The sequence below is a fragment of the Gastrolobium bilobum genome, unplaced genomic scaffold (genome assembly GCF_033153095.1).
Source record: "Gastrolobium bilobum isolate Gb01-03AN ecotype WA unplaced genomic scaffold, APGP_CSIRO_Gbil_v1 utg8994, whole genome shotgun sequence".
NCBI lineage: Eukaryota > Viridiplantae > Streptophyta > Magnoliopsida > Fabales > Fabaceae > Gastrolobium > Gastrolobium bilobum.
The window spans coordinates 82,746-92,348 of record NW_026899684.1 but is presented as its reverse complement, the minus strand read 5'-3'; the positions used below and the strand labels follow the sequence as shown (position 1 = coordinate 92,348).

General features: G+C 39.6%; 1 non-coding gene across 1 annotated transcript; it reads right to left on the bottom strand.

Annotated features, from left to right (window-relative positions):
* Positions 1-6,851: 6,851 nt before the first annotated feature.
* LOC133292562 (small nucleolar RNA R71) lies at positions 6,852-6,958 on the bottom strand. The gene has a single exon (XR_009748936.1). It is a non-coding gene; the product is annotated as a small nucleolar RNA R71 (small nucleolar RNA).
* Between the last annotated feature and the right edge of the window lie 2,645 nt (positions 6,959-9,603).

Here is a 9,603-nt window from a genome sequence, read left to right as displayed (position 1 = left end):
TATTAGGATCATGCTTGCAATAGCGGCATATCACGACTATGAAATTTGGCAAATGGATGTCAAGACCGCCTTCTTAAATGGGTTCTTGAAGGAGGAAGTGTACATGACACAACCTGAGGGCTTTGAAATCAAAGATCAGGAGCATATGGTATGCAAACTTCAAAGGTCGATATATGGGCTAAAGCAAGCATCAAGCAATTGGAATATTCGTTTTGATGAAGTCGTTAAGAGTAACGGTTTTATCAAGAACGAGGATGAACCTTGTGCTTACAAGAAGGTTAGTGGTGGAAGGGTCCCGTCATTCGTGGGGTACATCTTTCAAAGGCTATGTGTCCTAAGTCATAGCCTGAGAAGGATCGCATGAGTGGGGTTCCATACGCTTCGGCTATTGGATCCATCATGTATTCCATGATATGTACGAGACCAGATGTCTCATATGATTTGAGCATTACGAGCAGATACCAGTCGGACCCTGGAGAGGGTCACTGGACAGCAGTCAAGACCATCCTTAAATACTTAAGAAGAACTAAGGATGCGTTTCTGGTCTATTGTGGGGTTGATGAGCTAACAGTGAAAGGGTTCACTGATGCCAGTTTTCAGAGTGATAAAGATGACTGCAAGTCACAGTCAGGGTTCATATTCACCTTAAATGGTGGGGCAGTATCTTGGAAGAGTTCCAAGCAGGAGACAACAGCAGATTCAACGACAGAAGCTGAATATATAGCTTCTTCAGAAGCTGAATATACAGCTTCTTCAGAAGCAGCTAAGGAGGCCGTGTGGATCAAGAAGTTCATATCTGAACTTAGGGTGGTTCCAAGCGTGGATGAGCCCATACAGTTGCTTTGCGACAACACTGGAGCCATTGCGCAGTCAAAGGAACCTAGGTCTCATCAAAGATCTAAGCACGTTCTCCGCAGATATCACCTGATTAGAGAAATCATTGATAGGATGGACGTAAAGATGGATTATATTCCCACAGATGATAACCTAGCCGATTCTCTGACAAAGGCTGTTTCTCAGAGAAAACATGATAGTCATTATGAGGCTTTGGGTATACGACTTAGGTCTGATTGGCTCTAGGCCAAGTGGGAGCTTGTTAGTATATGGATGTCCTAGAGACAATCTTTTAATTAGATTATGACATATGTGGACCTTTGTATTGTCGCAAATAAATAAAAGCACTATTTATCATGTTTCATATTTTGTCTCAATATTACTGTTAATATTTTATATGAGTAACTGGATAAACCCCTTAGAATAAAATAGGTATCTCTTGAGTATCTGTGATGAGATCACGATCATGAGGATTCAAGGATACTGGATATTTATTCCTAATTTTATGTTCCTAGTCTAGAGACACTGAGAATGGGGATCAGTGATCTCGGGTAAGACTAGCACGACTTATCTACTTGTATTTGGATGCAAGGTAAAGACCTCATGAGCTACAGATGTGGAGATGTCTTAGCTAAAGTCGTGGGTGGATCTATAAGGGTATAGCTCGCACCGAACAGACCCACAAAAGAGACTCTATGAGAAAATCTCACAGAGAGTATCATTATAGTAGTCTCTTTATATTTGGGTATGTCTTTTCTTAGACCAGAAGTTATTACCTATACTGTGTTCTAGAAGGCATGTTTTGACTGTATACCTCGTCTGCCTGAAACATGGAGACTCATAGGTATACTGTTGGGCTTGTCCTGAAAGAGCACAGGGCTAGGGTGATAAGCTGAAGGAATTCGTCAAATCTCTGTGAGAGATTAAGTTATCTGTAAACCGAAAAAATCGGGATGACATTTACAGGGACTCGGGAATCTATGCATAGTAAAAGAGATCATGAGATGATCTGCCTTTAGAGTCAGTAAATTGAAGATTCCCTATTTCGAATAAAGCTTACCCTAAACTGCAAGGGTTGATACGCTTCCTTACCCTAGGTTTTATGGGAAGGTAACCGAGACGAAAAGAAATACATACGGCAACCAAATATGTGTAATAGGATGATGAAGTCATTAATTTAACTAGCTTTGGGGCAACAAAGCATTGCTAGTGCTCTGTGTTGTCATTAAATGGGTTGTGGGCTTGTTGGGCCCGAGCCCATTTATGTCAGTGGCTATGTTGAACCTAATGGGTCACACACTAACACCTTAATGTCATGATGATATAGCATTAAAGGTATTGGGCCTAATAATGGTTGTTAGCCTAAGATGAAGTTTGGAAGCCCACCTAAGAAGGAGAGGGCGCATGGTATTGTTAATGGGCTTGGATGGTCCAAGACATTACTAATTAATTTAATTAGTTAAATTAATTATCAAATATTTAAATTTTGAATTTTGAATTTGGAATTTGAATTTTTAAATTTCAATTTTGAATTTGAATTTTGAAATTCGAATTGTGAATTGGAAATTTGAAATTTGAAATTTGAAATTTGAATTTTGAAATTTGAATTTGAAATTTGAATTTGAATTTGAAATTTGAATTTAGAATTTAAATGTTTGAACGTTTGAATTTAAATGTTTGAATTCGAATTTGAATTGACTATGAAAAGTTGTTTCATAACAAAAGGATAAAATGAGATCTTATTGGAACAAATCCCTTGTATCAAGAGAAGATCTATGGAGATCTCCAAAGGTTGATTTGGGGCGCCATTTTGGTGGGAGATGATTGTCATCTTGTCAAACCAACAAGCTCCAATCAGTTTTGGTTGTTGAGAGAATCAGTGAGCTAGTTGGTTCAAACTTGAATGCAACAACTCAAATGTATCTAGACCCTTTTTGGGCTGAATAGGGGCGCATGAATTGGTGGTCATATGATGACCATTGGTTCAGAATTTTGACTAGATAAAGACCTAGTCTTATGAGGATTCAAAGGGGAGGTTGTTGGGATTTTTGAATTGCAACAACTCCACCTTTGTCTCACTCACTTGTGCGCCACTTTCATTATAAGTAAAGTAAAAATTCTGATTTGATACACTAATTCTCTCCCTCTTCTTCTGCGCCTAGTTGGTGAGTTCCTCCTTAAGGTTTTTCAAAAGAACCTACCCAATTCTTCTATATACCATTCCCACTCTTGTGAATTTTTCATGCTGGAGACTTCACTCTTCTAAACACATATACCTAGCCTCCTTCTTCACCTATTGAGCGCATAGCAAGCCTCTTTGTGGTGGTCAATTGGTGGCTTTCAAGAAAGCGTTCTTGCATCTTGACGTGGGTGGTGTGGATCAACGTTAGAGGGTTTGAACCCTTCAAACCTAACACTGATCGTCTTGGAGTTTTGAACTCACAGACAAAGGTAACGTCACATGCCATAAAGCATGATTCTTGATTGCATGTGTAATTCCGCATATGAAAAATTTTGTTTTTCCCTCTCACATGCTACGACCTTCAAGGCCATTTTACTTTCAATTTGTTAAGTGGCTATATATATAACTTACGCACACAACCTTAGGTTGATTCATCAGTTTTTGTGCGTGAGTGGCTAATGAGTGTGGGTCTCCTTGCTGACTTGGTGTCTCCTTCCCTTGCCTTCACCATTTCTTCATGGGAAACCACCAAATGATCATCTTTTCTCTTGGTTCTTCCTTGTAAACACCTTGTGGTAGTGTTGGGTTGAGTGAGAGGCTGGTTTTCTTAGTTGGTGGGTTGTCCTTGGGTGCTTTTGGTGCTGAGTTTGGGAGTTGGTGTTGTTGGATCCATTGTAGTGGCATTTTGAGCTTCAAGAAGCTTCCTTTGTGAAGAAGAACTCATCTTTGTTGGTCTATTTTCGTTTTCTTCAAAGTCAGTACCTTAGAGCTGACTTGTGAGCTCCAAGAGCACCATTGGTTGGCTGTTTCAAGCTTGGGTAAGTGTTACCAACCTAAGATCATGAATTTTAATGGTTAAAATAGATGTCTTGGCATGTGTAATGAGTTAAACAAGTAACCAACAGTGATATGAACTTAAAAGAGGTTAAACATGCATGCTTGGACGTTGAAATGGGCTAAAAACCCAACCTTTGGAAGGATATCTCGCGAAATGCAGAACTGCATTCTGTCGCGAAATATCCGGATATGCATATCTGGATATTGATATCGGAATATTGGCCGAGTGATATCTAGATATTGGCAGAGAGATATCCGGATATTGATATGCGGATATTCCTCCGACAAATATCCGGATATTCTGGGTTTCGAAAAACAGTGAAGGCACTGTTCATACAGATTGCTATTGTGGGTTTGTGGACCCATGATTGGCTAGTTTGGACTTCTGTATAATTGAACTAATTCAGAATCAAGTGATTAAGGACTTGAGGCTTTGTGAGGAGCCTAAAGACGAAAAACGTAAAAGAGAAGCATTGTCTTTATGTTTATGCTTATGAGCTATGTGTATTGATATGTTTGCTGGTCCAAATCAGATTGTGATTCTGCTGTGTTTGGACTTTGAGCATTGGTTGGACTCTTGGCTTGGATAGCTAGCTTGCAAGGTAAGCTTACGTGTCTTCGGTTTTGCCATTGTTGGTTCCACCATGTCCCATGGGGGGATGGTTTATATGCATGCTGTGTTTACATGTTTTTATACTTGAAAATGTTGTTGAGCTGTTATATGCAATGTTCCTTTATGATATGCATGTGGTGTTCCACCTATACAGTAAGCCTGAGTATGTGATGCTGATGAACCCTTAGTTCATCATGATTTTTAGCAGGAATTAGGATCAAATTGTGTGATTAAATGATGAAAAACAAGGTTAATGTCCTAAGATGTCCTCAATTACAAGTTCAAGAGCTTTATTGGAAATTTGTATGATTCTTGTAGGAAAAGCAAGCTTGAAAGACAACTGGAGAAGGAAGAAGATTCTGGAGCTCAAGAGGAGAAAAATTGCCTAAGTGTTGAGCGCTAAAACGTCCACACTGAGCGTTTTAGCGCCCTGTTACAGGAAGAGGCCAAAACTTGTTGGTGTTGAGCGCTAAAACGTCCACACTGAGCGTTTTAGCGCCCTGTTACAGAAAGAGGCCAAAACTTGCTGGTGATGAGCGCTAAAACGTCCACACAGAGCGTTTTAGCGCGCTGCTACACTAAGAAGATGGAAAATTGCTGGTCTTGGACGCTAAAACGGCCTGCAATATGCGTTTTAGCGCCCTAAAGTGGAAAAAGATTATGGTCTTCACCGCTAAAACGTCCAAATCAAACGTTTTAGCGTTGGAGTCAGTTAAAGTTAGTTGAGCATTCACCAAGTTTGGACGCTAAAATGGTCATTCCTTAACATTTTAGCGTTGAAATCAGTTAAAAGCAGTTGAGCACACGTAAAGCATGGACGCTAAAACGGCCACTTATGGACGTTTTAGCGCCCACATCAGTTTTCTGTTTTTAATTGTAACACTATATAAGGCAAAGCCTTGACACTTAGAGGAAGATCTTGGGGGATCTGAACTCTCTCTCTCTCTGACTTCTCTCTAAATTCTCTTAGTTTTTGTATTAGGATTTCCTTGTAATAGTTTGGAGATTGAAGACTTTCAACATGAAAATGAAGTTTGTTTCTTCTTCTCTTAATTATTCCTTAGTCATGTCTGAGTAGAGTCTTTGTAGTCTGAATGCAATGGAACTCCATGATAATATTATGTTGATTTGATTAATATGATGAAGTATTTTTCATGTGCTGATTTGAGATTTTCTGAGTTAATTATTTCTATCAAAGAAGTAGTATAGAACATGGATGTTTATATGACTTCTGTATTTGATAATCTCAACATCAGAATTCTAGTACTCAAGGGATTGATGCTAGAGTTCTGATGTAATCTTAAAACCTTAGTATTTCATGCATGTATTAAGAAAGAAATCACCAAGGGATTGGGGTTTCTGATTAATGTTTCTATCAGGGTAGTAAGGGATTACATCTTGATAATAAGTAAAAGGTTGATTAACATCACATGGAAAGGAATTCATCATATGATCAATTTTTATATGGGTTATCAAGGAGGAAAGTTGTTTTCTGACTACTTGTTGTTTTTATTAATTCCTAATCCATATTTACTTTGTGTCAATTTACTCAAAATCAATTTTCTGGTGACAAATTATTCATGATTTTTACAAACTCTTATTTGATTCAAATTAGTTTTCTATGGTATATTGGTGTTTGAACACAATTCCTTGTGGGAACGATCTTTACTCATCATTTTATTACTTGTACGACTAGTGCACTTGCTAAACGTCCAACAAGTTTTTGGCGCCGTTGCCGGGGAATTTGTTTTTCAACACTAACTGATACTATAGAATTCTGAGATTGAATCCTTTTATTTTCAGTATTTTAGTTTATGTTAAATTTCTGGTCAATTTTGATTCTGGTACATGCGAGGTACACTTGATCCAAATTTGTTGTTGTATGATCCAGAATTAGAAAGGACATTGAGGAAGCACAAAAGGGCAGCCAGGCAAAGGAGACAGTTGCAAGAAATTGGTGAATCAAGTACGGTTAATCAGGAAGATATAATGGCAGAGAATCACAGACCACCACCACCACAGAGGACACTGGGAGAGTACATGACTCCTGCAGTGTTTCCTCCAATTGGGAGTGTTGTGCGCCCAACAGTGGAGCCCAACAACTTTGAATTGAAGCCTGCTTTGATATATTTGGTGCAGAAGGATCAGTTTGCTGGAACCAGTGCGGAGGATCCTTACTTGCACATAGAGAACTTCTTATTGTTGAGTGATACTGTGAAGATAAACGGTGTCACAAGAGATGCAATTCTGTTGAGACTATTCACTCATTCACTGACAGATGATGCAAGGAGATGGCTGCAATCATTGCCACAAGGAAGTATAACAACTTGGGATGATTTGCAAACCAAGTTCTTGCAAAGGTTTTTCTCAGCATCCAAGAGGGCCAAGTTGAAGGATGAAATTACAAGCTTTCAGCAGAAAGAGTCAGAATCTATTTATGAGGCTTGGGAGAGATTCAAGACTTTGTTGAGGAAATGTCCACAGCATGGAATTGAGGCATGGCAACAAGCAGCAATCTTCCTGCAAGGAATGACTACTAACACTAGAACCTTGGTGCATGCCACTGCTGGTGGATCATTGACTACCAAGACCCCTCAAGAAGCCTTGGATATCTTTGAGTCATTAGCATCTCAAGAATTTGATAATGCTCCAATGGCTGACAGAAGGACAGGAATTATCAGGTTGGAAGGGTATGATGCTTTGTTGGCAAGGAATGATCAACTGATGCAGACACAGAGACAACAGCAGCAACAATTAGATACCCTTATTAAGCAACTCTCTTCACAAAAGGTAGCTGCTGTGGAAACAAAGAGTGTATGTGCTATCTGTGGTAAGGGCCATGTGACAGAGGAGTGTGATTATGGGGGATCATCAGAACAAGCAGAGGTGAATGGAGTGTGGTATGATCAGAATAATCAAAGGAACTACAACAATCAGGGAAAGAATGTTTATATGCCACCATGGAAAAACAAGAATCAACACCCAGGATTCAGCTATAGTTCCAACCACCAATTGAATCCACCATTACATCCTTCACCACCACATATGAAGGAGCAGTCAAGTGATCCTGCTGCATGGGAGAAAGCGTTTGCTCAGTTATCTAAGACAACTCAAGATTATATTCAGGGTTCTACTTCATTCAGGGAAGAGACAACTGCATTCATGCAGGAGACCAGAACTTCTTTCAGAAATCAGGAAGCATCAATCAGAAATTTGGAGACCCAGATTGGTCAATTATCAAGACAGATATCAGAGAGACCACAAGGGAAATTTCCAAGTGATACACTGGTGAATCCTAAGGAGCATTGTAAAGCAATTATGACAAGAAGTGGGTTGGTACTTCAACCAGGGAAAAAGAAGGTGGAAAATAAAAAGAATGAAGAAGAGGTTGTGGTTGAAGATGTAGTCTCTGATGATGAAGGAGAGAAAATGAGAAATGAGAAAAGTGAGAAGGAAGTAGTGGTTAGAGATGTTATAGTTGGAGTTGACAAAGAAGAGGAAGGGAAGGACAATAAGAATGAAGGAGAGGTAGAAGTTGGTAAAAATGCTTCCCCACAAAAGATGATGAAGTGGGAAAAGAAGAATATGGCTGACAAGAAAGAACAGCCAGTTAGTTTATCTCCCTATGCTAAAGTTCCCTACCCTCAGAGGTTGAAGAAAGAGATTCAGAAGCAGCACTATGCAAGATTTCTGGATATCTTCAAAAATTTACAAATTAACATACCATTTTCTGAAGCACTGGAAAATATGCCTCACTATGCAAAATTCATGAAGGATCTTCTTACTAAGAAGAGGAAATTAACTGATGGTGAGACAGTGGCCCTAACAGCAGAGTGTAGTGCCCTAATCCAGAAGAAGCTTCCAACAAAAATGAAAGATCCAGGAAGCTTCAGTATCTCTATTGCTATAGGAGATGTGGAGGTGGGAAAGGCATTGTGTGATTTGGGAGCCAGTATAAACTTGATGCCATTGATAGTATGTAGAGCTTTGGGAATTAACACTTTAAAGGAGACCAATCTTATTCTGCATCTTGCAGATAGATCTATCAAGAGGCCTGAAGGTGTGGTTGAAGATGTCTTGGTCAAGGTAGACAAGTTTATTTTTCCAGTGGATTTTGTGATTCTTGACATGGAGGAAGAGGATACAGAAAGTCCTTTATTGTTAGGAAGACCCTTTTTAGCAACTGCAAGATCTTTGATAGATGTTGAACAAGGAAAGTTGTTGCTAAGGGTGGATGAGGAAACAGTCACAATTGATGTATTTGAAACCATCAAGCATCCTGTTGATGTGGAGGATTGTTTTAGATTGGATGTGATACAGGAGGTTGTGGAAGAAGTGAATAAAAAAGAAGAATTCCCAGTTGAGGAACAAAGATCAGAAGAAGAGATAGGTACAGAGGATTACCAAGAAGAGCCAGAAGTGGAAGAGCTTGAGAAGAAGATTGATGACATTCCAAAAGGAGCACCTAAGGTAGAACTTAAGGAATTACCTTCACATTTGAAGTATGTGTTCCTTGGGGATGATCAAACATATCCAGCAATCATTAATGCAATGTTGTCTGATGAGGAAGAAGGGAAGTTGATTAAGGTACTCAAGAAGAATAAAATGGCTATTGGATGGCAGTTTTCAGATCTCAAGGGTATTAATCCTTCCTTTTGCACCCACAAAATATTGATGGAAGAAGAGGTCAAACCAGTAAGGCAACCACAGAGGAGACTCAACCCCACTATGAAGGAAGTAGTGAGGAAGGAGGTGGTGAAGTTGCTTGATGCTGGGATGATTTACCCAATTTCAGACAGTGATTGGGTGAGTCCTGTGCAGACCGTGCCCAAGAAAGGGGGGATGACTGTGGTGAAAAATGAGAACAATGAGTTGATTCCCACCAGGACAATCACTGGTCGGAGAATGTGCATTGATTACCGGAGGCTGAATAAGGCAACCAGGAAGGATCATTTCCCATTTCCTTTCTTGGATCAGATGCTAGAGAGGTTGGCAGAACATGCTTTCTATTGCTTCTTGGACGGTTATTCAGGGTACAATCAGATAGCTGTGGCACCAGAGGATCAGGAGAAGACTGCTTTTACATGTCCATATGGAATATCCGCATACCGGAGGATGCCTTTCGGTTTATGCAATG